Here is an 11,710-nt window from a genome sequence, read left to right as displayed (position 1 = left end):
TTGTGTTCTAGAGAAATGGTCTTAAAGAGTAGTATCATTGCGATGGAAAAAGATAGTGGAAGATTTTCAAATGGATGCCCTTGCTATGCTGTAAAAGGTCTTGTATATTATGGCAGAGCTATGGATGGTTTGATTTATGATAAATAATTAAGCTTGTATCTTCTATAAGATATAGTAATTTTCATTCTTGGTCCAGTTAGCTGAGTTCAATAATGAAGAATATGCTGTTACAGATTATTATCTTTGATACCAGCTGTTAGAGAATTTACTTAAAAGTTTCTATTTTTATTGGTATTTAAAAAATCATTTGGGGTCTGTCTTTTCACATCCTTTTATATTTTTAAGCCAGAAAAATCACTTAGAGCTGGCGGACTTCATACTGGCTGTGTTTGGAAGTAATTTTTAATCTTTGTTCTGAGTTCACTTAAGATATAAGAGATATTTGTCATTTTGGAATTTTAAGCTGTTAGGATACAGTTCTTCAGTCATGTTAACATTGAAATTTATTATTTTCACCTTTAATTAGAAGATTCACTGTTCTTCGCTCTCTGTGGCCTGTTTCCATTGCTATTCTTTCATCATGTGATTTAAGTGTTGCTAAACCTTACAAATTATTCCAAAAGAGACATGGAATAATTTTGTAATTTGGTACTGTCCATTCTGCATAAATTCCAGTTCTTTCAAAAGTGACATACAGAGAGCACATGTGCAGTAAACATTTATTTGAATTAATGAATTGCTTTAGGGCAGCTTGCAAATGTAGTGTTTTCAGTATTCAGTGACTGAGCCTTCAGTACTGGTAGTTTAACTAAACATTCAGACTTCATTTGAGGCGAGTATACAGAAAACTGTGCAATCCAGGGAGATCAATTTGTTAACTTTTCTATCCATTAGTAATTAGGTTTTTTTGAGAGAGAGAGAGAGAGAGAGAGAGAGAGAGAGAGAGAGAGAGAGAATTTTTTAATATTTATTTTTTAGTTTTTTGTGGACACAATATCTTTATTTTATTTTTATGTGGTGCTGAGGATCAAAACCAGCACCCCGTGCATGCCAGTTGAGCATGTTAACACTTGAGCCACATCCATTGCCCAGAAATTTACTTTTACAGTCGTGTTTATATAGAGCAAATATCAAAAGAAAAGGTGCATTTTAAGCAGTTACATGAGTAAGTTTGCTACAGTGAAAGTGGGAATGCTAATGAAAAAGGGACAATTTAAAATTGATATTATAAAATTCAGGTAGCTCTTTTTAAAGACGGTTTTATTGAGGTCTAATTGACATCCAATAAACTTCATGTTTCAAATGTATAATTTAATGAGTTCTGACACATGTGCACACCCAAGAAACCATCATCACAATAAGGAGAATGAACAGATCCATCACCACCCCAAATTTCTTTGTTCTTCGAACCTCAAGGTCCTCTGTCACTTTCGCCAGGAAACCACCAACCTACTGATCTGCTGTCACTGTAGGTTAATTTTCTTATTCTAGGGTTTTATGTAAATGGAATTATATCACATGTTTCTCTCTCTCTCTCTCTCTCTCTCTCTCTCTCTCTCTCTCTCTGCTTTTTCACTCAGTGTAATTATTTTGTGGTTTGTCTCTGTTTCTGATTATATCAGTAGTTTGTTCATTTAAGTGCTCAAAGTATCCCATTGTATGGATATGCCTGTTCACCACTCTCAGCCATTTGGGTGTTTCCAGCATTTGGCATTTGGCTCTTAGAACTAAAACCCATCTGAACAACTGTATTACAGATCTTTTTGTGGACTTAGGCTCTCTTTTCTCTTTGGTAAATACCCAGAAGTGAGATGAGTAGATCATGTGGTAGGTGTATTTTTAATTTTTTAAACTGCCAAACTATTTTCCAAGTTGTTGTTTCCTTTTACATTCCTACCAGCAGTGAATGAGGAATCAGTTGCTCCAAGTCTCTATCTTAAATACTTACTGTGGTGTTGGGACCTCTGCTGACCATAGAAGTGCAATCCCTGGGGAAAGAGGAAGAAACACCACTTTGGGGAAATCCCCAGTCTTGTGATTCTGGTTTTGTGATTCTCCATGTACTAGACAGTTAGAGCTTGAGAAATGGCTTCCGTATACATGCCTGAACGGCCCCAAGATATGGCTTCTGCACACACAAAGAATGACTTCCCAGCAATAGGGGCGCACATACCTAATGGGGTATTGTTTCTTTAACTGGGGTTACAGGGCTCTGTTTCTGTGACTAGGCTACCCCATCCTGGGGGACTCTCCTATCTCTGATTGGCCCCTACCTTTGCCCCCCCCCCACCCTTCTCCTCTTTCTATATAAGTCCTCTCCCTCCACAATAAACTGAGTTTCTGTGCCACCTCAGCTGACTCAACTCCCGACTCGGTGTGATTTTTGCCAGGCTGGGTGGCGGGCCAGGTCGCGACACTTACCCTCTTGCTCAGCCCAGAGACACTCACTAGCTGGTCTAGTGATTCTCCTCAACCTCTGTCGGAGGGCGGTCCAACACTGTGGTAGTCTTTTTTAAATTTTAGTCCTCTAAATGATACATAGTATTACCTCAATGTGATTTTTTTAAAAATTTTTTTAGTGGTATATATACACAATGCCTTTATTTTATTTATTTATTTTTATGCGGTTCTAAGTATTGAACCCAGTTATTTATAAGTGCAAGACAAGTGCTATGCCACTGAGTCACAATCCCAGCCTCACATTGTGATTTTAATTTGCATTTTCCTATTAGCTGATGATGATGTTGAGCATATTTTCATGTGCTTATTTGCCATTCCTTGGTAAAGTATCAAATCTTGTATGTTATTATTTATTGAGGTATTTGTTTTTCTTATTAAGTTTTAAGAGTTCTTTATATATTCTAGATACAAATTCTTTATTAGATTTATAATATTTTATGTAAGTTTGACATTTTTTACATTCCCCTAGCAGTGTCTTCAAAGAACAGATGTTCTTAATTTTGATGAAATTCAGTTTATGATTTGTTCTTTAATATATTGCCCTTTTGGCATCATATCTAAGAACTCTTTGCCTAACCCCAAGTCACAGAAGTTAGCTCCTGTTTCTTTGAGGAGTTTTATTGTTTTGGGTTTTACACTTAGGTATATGACCCATTTTGAGTTAATTTCTGTATGTGATGCAAGGCAGGGGTCAAAATTCATAATTTTTGTATATGGGTATTTAGTTCCAGCACCATTTGTTAAAAATGAACATTTTCTCTTTGCTGAATTGCCTTTGTCCCATTGTCAAAATAATTTTTCTGTGTACATGGGTCTATTTTCGTCTCTATTTTGTACCGTGATCTACTTGTTTATCTTTGCATAAGTACCACATTTTCTGAATTACTACAGCTTTTTAATAGTGTTTGCCTTCTAGATTTTTTCTCTTGCAAAGTTCTTTGGATTGTTCTGGGTCCTTTGCATATCCATTGGAAGTTTATAATCAGCTTATCTGTTTATACAAAACAGCCTGCTGGTATTCTGAGATATTGGATCTATGAATCAACTTGGCAAAAATTGACTTCTTAACATCATTGAGTCTTCCAACAAATGAACACTTTATTTCTTCCCATTTGTTTAGATTTTCTTTAATTTCTCTCAGCAATCTTTTAAAGTAGAAGTCTTGCATATCTCTTTCAAATTTGTCTTCAATATTTGACATTTTTGGTGTTATTTTAGTATGTTTAAAAAATTCAATATAAAATTGTTTCTTACTAGCATAGAACGACAATTCAGTTTTGTATCTAGCTCTTGTATCATGCAACTTTACCAAACTCACCTTCTAGCAGTAACTTTTTGGCAGGTATATTTCATTGGATTTTTCTATATAGATAATCTCATAATTTAAACATATAGTTTAAAATCTTTCTTACTCTCTTGAATGTCACTTTTTTTTTACCTTATTCAACTAAGCAGAATATCTGGTATATTGTTGGATAGAAATGATAGGAGTTGTCATCCTTGTCTTGTTCCTTTTATTAAAAGTAAAACATTCAATCTTTTTTTATTATGTGTGCTGTTAACTGTAGGGTATTTTTGTGGATTTCTTTTATCAAAATGAGAATGTTCTATTCCTAAGGTTTTTATTGTTGTTGTTTATTGAACTATGAATGGATATTGGATTGTTATTTTTTGTTTGCTAATATAATGATGTGTATTGTGTTTTGAATGGCAAACCAGCTTTGCAATATTCGCAGGAATCTCATATAGTCATGAGCTATTATTATTATTAATAATTAAATATAATAATATTTAATAATTAATATTATTAATTATTAAATATTATTGTTTTTAATTCATTAAAATTTTGCTTGGGAACTGGATGTGGTGCCATATGCTTGTAATACCAGCTACTCTGAGACAGAGCATCACAAGTTCAAGACTAGGCTGGGTAATTCAGTGAGACCCTGTATCGAAATAAAAAGGGCTGAGGATGTGGCATTATCCTAGCCACATTAGAGCATTAGCTTAGCTTGTGTGAAGCCCTGGGTTCTATCTCTTTTTACAACTTCCCATCCCCCACAATTTTGTATAAGATTTTGCACCTGTGTTTATGAGATGTATCACAACCTTTTGTAATGTCATTGTCTGGCTTTGATAGGAGGTTAATGTTGGCCTCAGAATAAGTTAGGAAGTATTTCCTCCTCTTCAGTTTTCTTATAGAATTGGTATAATTTTTTCCCCTAAATGTTTGTTCGAATTTTCCAGTGAAGCTATCTGGATCTGAAAAAAAATTTAAGGGAAGATTTTCAAGCTACAAATTCTTTTAAATATAAACCTGGACTATTCAATTGAGGTTTTCTTTGTAGATGAGTTTGGTGGTATCTTTCTAGAAATTTGTTCTCTTCATTTAGGTTGATGGATTTATTGGCATATGTTCTTTTTATATCTCTCAAACTATTGTGATATCATCTTTTCTTTTCTGATGTTAGTAATATGTAAATTCTCTCTTTTTTTCCTCATTAGCCCAACTGGAGGTTTACCACATTTTTCTGTCTTTTCAAAGAACCAGTGGTCTTTGTTTCTTTCTTTCTTCTTTTTTTTTTTTTTTGGTGTTTGGGATCATGCCAGGGCCTTACACATGCTGTGCACACACTGTACTACTGAGCTCTACCCCAGCCCAAGAATCAGCATTTAATTAGTTTATTTTTTTCTATTTTTTCCTGTTTTTTTTTTAATTTATTGAACTTTCTGCTCTTTCTTTATTACTTTATTTTCTCATTTACTATCTGCATATGATTTAATTATTTCTTTTGCCATATTTTAAAATTTTTATACATATAATGTGGTTCTTTGAAGATCATGATTTAAATTGTTTCTTCCCTGAGGCATACAAAGATATTGAGGCACAGAGAAGTTAAAACAGGCAGCCAGTTAAGATGCATAGCCTATGTTCTTCTTCTTCCAGTTTAATAAATATAATAGCGGAAGTAAATGTCATGGAGAATATAGAGAGCCAGTGCTTAGCTTGTGAGGAGGGGAATTAAGAGGACCTAGGAAGGCTAGGGCTGTAGCTCAGTGGTAAAGTGCTTGCCTCACACATATGAGGCACTAGATTTGATCCTCAGTGCCACATAAAAATAAATAAATAAAGATTAAAAAAAAAGATAACCTAGGAGAAAATGATGTATGAGGTACTTACTTTGTTGAAATCTGTGGAGAAAATTTCTTGAGAGCAAATCCTAAGTGTTACATTTTTCTCATTTTCTTTTGCTTTTTTGCAGTGCCATGGATTGAATTCAGGGATGCTCTGCACTGAACTACATCCCCAGCCCATTTTATTTTGGGGCAGGGTCTCAGTTGCTGAAGTCAGCCTTGAACTTATGATTCTACTACCTCTGTCTCCCAAGCAGCTGGGATTATAGGCATGTACCTGTGTGCCCAGTTTTCAGGTGTTAGTTTTTTTCTTTTTTCTTTTAGTTTTTCAATTGTAGATGGACACAATATATTTTATTTATTTATTTATTTTTATGTAGTGCTGAGAATCAAACCAAATGCCTCCACGCATGCTAGGCAAGTACTCTACTGCTGAGGTACAACCAAAGCTCCAGGTGTTAGTTCTTAAAGTTTTTTTTTTTTTTTTTTTTTAACTTGGGTCACAGATACCACTCTCTGTTACTGTCTTGTAAAAATGAATTCGAATAGGAAGAAGTAATTCTGAACACAGGTAATATTTCCTTAGACTTAATGAACAAATCTACTTTTTGTATATATTAACAAATCTTTTTATTCCTATTAATGTCTACTTTTTATTTCTATTTGTGATGGTTATGGTAACTATAACTAACAGTGTTGGCTGGTTTCTCTGTCAAGATGTGGAATAGGAGGGAAATTAAAGGGCTAGAAAAGGAGAGATTTACCTACTGTGTAATTTACATATAGTTCTGATTATATAATTATAATCTTATATTTTAGTTTTTCACTTTTTTGTAAAATATTTGAGTCTTGTTTTATGTATTCATTAAAATTTTAAAGTATATGTTCAGGGTTTTTTTTTTTTTAACTTTTAAGTGCTTCAGGATGTATTTCATGAGCTCTTTATGCTGGCCTGATATCTATATTTATACTTCAGCCTTGTTTGATGTTGTAAATCTTGACATGTTCTCCCAATAATATTCTAGGTCTAGATTGAAAGTGATGTGTGTGTGCAGTGCCATTGCCCATTGTGCTTCAATTAATTCTGCTGTGAGAAATTGCCTGTGGGAAACCCACCAGAATTTGTCAATTCAGTAATCTCTTACATTTTAAGGCTTGTCTTGTTAAAAAAAATCTTGAAACCACAGTTATTCATACTTAAAATGTGAATGGAGTAATGTATTTTAACTTGGTAAATGTATTAACATTTTGAAATAATAAAATTCATATACAAGAGGATATCAAATTATTTATAAAAGTTAAGAATAATTTTTAATTTTATGGATTTGTCTAAAAATAAATTAATAGTTTTGAATGCTGAGTCTCTTACATTAAAACAATTATAATTGTTACAGTAAAAAGTCACAAGCCACAGAAATCTTAATGGTGATATCATTGTATGGTTCTAAAATGGGAATTGCCATCAAACATTTATCATTCCCTGTAACTTAAGAATTGTCCCATGTCATTATGTGGTTAAAAGTGTGCCCCACCCCCCCTTAAAAAATAGTTGGGACATGTTCATGATTGATGAGAAGTGAGGAAACATGGTACCTACAAAAAAATGGTCTCCAGAGAATCATTTTGACTTTTGAATTCTTTCTCAGTTTTGATCCTTCTGTCCAGGGAGTGGTGACCTTTCTTTTTAACAAAGACCTCTTGTTTTTAACAGGACCACATACAGCTCACCCATGGCATATGATTATAAATTTTTTCTTCCATTCGATTTAAATTCTCACTAACATGTTATAATTTATGAAGTGTCTCATAGAGGTATACAGTATCAAGACTATATATGTGTTTGTATATGCAGGAAGGCTGCAGGGAGCATAACCCTGTTCATTTTATAATTTTGTTGAAGTTTTGCATCTAAACACGGCAAGTTGTGTATCTAAACAAAGGTTGGAATATAAAGTCCAAAAATGGTGTGAGGTACCTGGGTGTCTCTTCCTAACTCTCAGGAGGTTAGGAACTTGGAATAAATACTATTGAATGTCTGACATAGTGCTAGCTACCTAGTGGGAAGTCACTAAACATTTTTTTAAATTAAATCATGATTGTTTAAAAAACTTTTGCAACTGTGGAGACCTCCAAATTTTTGTAGGACAAAAATCTCTTTTCTTTTGGACTCTGTGTCTAAGCATGTCTTGGAGACACTGAGGCAGGAAGGGCACAATCACACTGGATTCCATCCTACCTTTGACTCTTGGTTCAGCAAAGTCTATGTCTAGAGAAACCTACACCACATCATAGAGTTTACCATTTCTACCTTATTCCTGCCTTCAGGGCTCTTTTCACATCCTAAGCACAAAATGTCTCTTTCTCCCTTAATTCCTTCCTTTTCCTAAGGTCAGTAATAAAAAAAAAAAGTCCATAAGAGACACAAGAAAAGCCTTTCTTTTATCATGAAAAAAGCAATAAGTCACTTCTCACAGGAGATTATTCTGGTTTTGCTCTTTATGTTTCTGGCAAACTTATATTCTGCTCTGGCCCATCTGTGCTGCTTTCAACTGAACTGGGACAATGGGCACACCTGGCCTGTGATGAGTTACTGAGAGGAGCTTTCCTGCAGCTGTGCCCAGCCTTCCCAGCCCTGCTCATTTTCATGTGCCCACAGCACAGCCCACTGCCTTGAGGACTTCTTAAGCGGCTGCTCACACCCTGTGCAGGAGTCAGTCCCAGGCAGAACACAGCATGGCCATGAGGGCCCCTGCTCATTTCTCAGGGATCGTGTTGCTCTGGCTTCCAGGTAAGGAGGGACAACACTGAGAATTTGCTCAGGCCAAATTGTTCAGTGGTAAGTCCTGTAATCTAATTGTGTTGATATTTACTTTATTTAATTATTGTTTCTAATGTCAAGTTCCAGATGTGACATCCAGATGACCCAGTCTCCTTCATCCCTGTCTGTATCTCAAGGAGACCGATCACCATCAACGGAGGGGATTGGGGGGCAGTCAGAGCATTAGCTCTACTTTACATTGATATCAGCAGAAACCATGGCAAGCTCCCAAGCTCCTCATAAGATATGCAAACACTTTGGAATCTGGGGTACCCTCAAGGTTCAGTGGCAATGGATCTGGGAAAGATTTAACTCTCACCATCAGCAGCCTGGAGCCTGAAGATGTCGCCACTTATTTCTGTAAACAAGGTAACATTTTCCCACCCACAGTGATACAGGCCATGATGAAAAACTCCCATGGAAGCAAAAGTGTGAGACTGGGCTGCCCCAGCTGCTCCTCCTGCTGCCCCCACCTGCTGAGGGCATTGCTCAGAGGCAGCCAAGGTCACTGGGTGGTTTGGTGGTAGGGCCCAGGGAGGCTCCTCTGTGGCCTTACTCATTTTCTTCCTCCTCAGCTTCAGAAACACAGTGTGACAACTGATGGAATTAAGTGGACATCAGTGCACCTGCCAGGGGTGGGGGTGTGGTTATGGTATCAGACACAGGGATCAACAGAGCTTGAAGAAAGCATTTGTTTTTTCCCATATTTATTGGCTTCAACATTCATGATATGCTGGATATGATTAATTTAGAATGGTAGAAGAGGCTGTCCCTTCCTTCACAATCATCTGTGGGCTCAACATGGTCCCATGAAGCTAATGGATGGACTGACCTGTGATGCAGCCAGAACTGAGGAATTCAGGCAAGTTCTCCGTGTGACCATTAGGTAATCTCCTGATACATCCCAATGGTTCTGTGATGCCAAGACAGGGAATAGGGCCATCTCCTGTCAAAGCAAAGCACTGGATACATGAGTTTCTCTGAAATGAAGGGGTGTTTGGTACTTTTACAGTTGTTTCTCTGATCATCACATCTTATGGAACAAGGTCCTGCAGGGAGCAGTAGAGAGGCTCCAGAGAAGCAGGAAATCTGTTCAGGGGACAAGTTGTTATTGCAAAGGAATTTGGGGAAGGAAAGTATGGGGGCGCCTTGCTGGAAACTACCCTTGAATGAAGATCCTAATTGTGAAAGAATAGGAATGAGGACTAGGTGCCTGGATTTGGTCTTTTCATTCATGGGTACCAGGATCAAGGTGCTCCACATCCAGGCAGAGGAAGTACAACACTGGCAGGTTCCCCTGTGACCAGGGCTAAAGCTTTGGACACCTGCAGATCAGACTCATATTGCTCAACCACAGTGTCCTCATGGCTCCAAGACAGGATAGACAGGCTCTAGCTTCCCAGCTCTTCCTGATGGTGGACACCATGACTCAGTGACTGAGGAGTAAAGGAGAAACACTGTATTTGACTTTATGAATACTGCTGATGATATTCAGAAACTAAATAGGCAGGAATCCTCTGCCTTTTAGTCACATTTATTGTCTCACAGTCAACAGTTTACTTGAGTTTTAGATCAGATTTTGGACTAGGAGTTTTGCATAAGCAGGAATTCTTAAGATTATGGGGACTCTTGCAGGGAGATTAAATGTATTTTTCATGGTGAGATGGACATGATTTTCAGGGGTACAGGGGCTGAATACTATTGTTTGAACATAAGGTGACCCTGAAACTCAAGTTAGTGCAGAAATTTTCAGATATGAAATGATGAGATTATGAAAATGGTAACCTCAGCAGTGGAATAATCCACTTGGTAGATTTATAATTGGATGGACTAACTGGATGGTGACTTTGGGCAATCATTGAGGAAGTTAGGCCACATGTCCTTGAGATGTCTACCTTGTTCCTGTGGCTTCTTAGGAACCATGAGATGAGCAGCTTCTGTTCTCCATGCCCATCTGCATTGGGCCTCACTTTGGACCAGAGGAAGGGAATCAAATCAGACAACCATGAACTGAACCAAACCTCTGAAGGTGTGAGCCCAAACCAAGATGTCCTCAAAAGAAAGAAAGAAAAGTGAAAAATGTTTAACTCTTCCATGAGTGTTGTCCAGTCCAAGCCTCAAACCTCATTCAGCTAACTCAGGTCCTGAGCTCTTTCCTATGGCCATGTCCACAGGTTCACATGCTTCTCTCACCCCAGCCCAGGCCTTCTCTTTTGGGTGGCCTCCAACCTCAGCTGCCCCAAGATCAACAAGTTTCCACACTAATGAGGTTGGAAGTTGCTTTAGTCAGATTTTTCACTTCTGGAACCAGGAACCTGACAAGAACAATAGGTGAACAAGTTTATTTGGTGCTCATTGTTCCGAGGTCTCAGTTAATATTCAGCCAAGTGCATTTCTCTGAGCCCCAGCTGAGGCAGAACATCCTGGAAGAAAGGTTACAGGGAGAAATACCACTTAGGATGAGGTACCAGGAAGCCAAGAGAGAGGCACTGCACATAAGGGGCAAAATCTATCACTCAAATGCACGTCCCCAATGACCAGCCTCCAGCCACACCTTACCTTCCCACAGTAACCCCCTAGTTAAACTTCAGGAGATGAATGCACTGATTAGAGATTAGGTGAAAACTCATAATCTAATTATTTCATCTCTAAACATCCTTGCATTGTTATACACATGAGCTTTTGGGGGGCATCTTATATCCACATCATAATATTGTGCCCTGACCCCACAGGTGGGCTCATGTGCAACTCACAATGTGAAATACATTTAGGCCATTGCAGGAGTTTGCATACTCTTAACATTCCTGGGTTGCTCAAGTCCAAGTTCAATGAAAACTAAGAGTGTGATCCCCTGTACAAATCAAAATCATTTTAAATATATCTAATATACAAAATTACCAAGTAAGCATTTCCATTCAAAAATAAAAAGGAATAAAAATTTTAAAAGGAAAAAAAGTCCCAGGGCATACAAAGAAGGAATGGGACCAGTATACCAATATCCAGCTGGGAAAATTTGTCCTGTATCCCCACATCAAGCACAGGGCACATGGCACTCTGATATTCTCTCCAAAGGGCTGTGGAGCTCCACAGATGGCTTTCTGGGTGCAACCCACATGCCTTCTCTCTGGTCTTGTTTCTGCTTGATCCTGTAGCTTTTCTCATCAGATGTTCTGTGTTACTGGCATCTCTCAGTCTGAGGGATCTCCAATGGACCTTCCACTCTTTTCAGTTTCCCAAACATTGCCCTCTCAGAGGCACCCCACAGGGACTCTGACCTTGGCACACTTAGTCTGGCCT

The sequence above is a fragment of the Callospermophilus lateralis genome, chromosome 14, assembly GCF_048772815.1.
Source record: "Callospermophilus lateralis isolate mCalLat2 chromosome 14, mCalLat2.hap1, whole genome shotgun sequence".
Lineage (NCBI taxonomy): Eukaryota > Metazoa > Chordata > Mammalia > Rodentia > Sciuridae > Callospermophilus > Callospermophilus lateralis.
The sequence above is the reverse complement of the archived record's forward strand: the minus strand, read 5'-3'. Positions refer to the sequence as shown.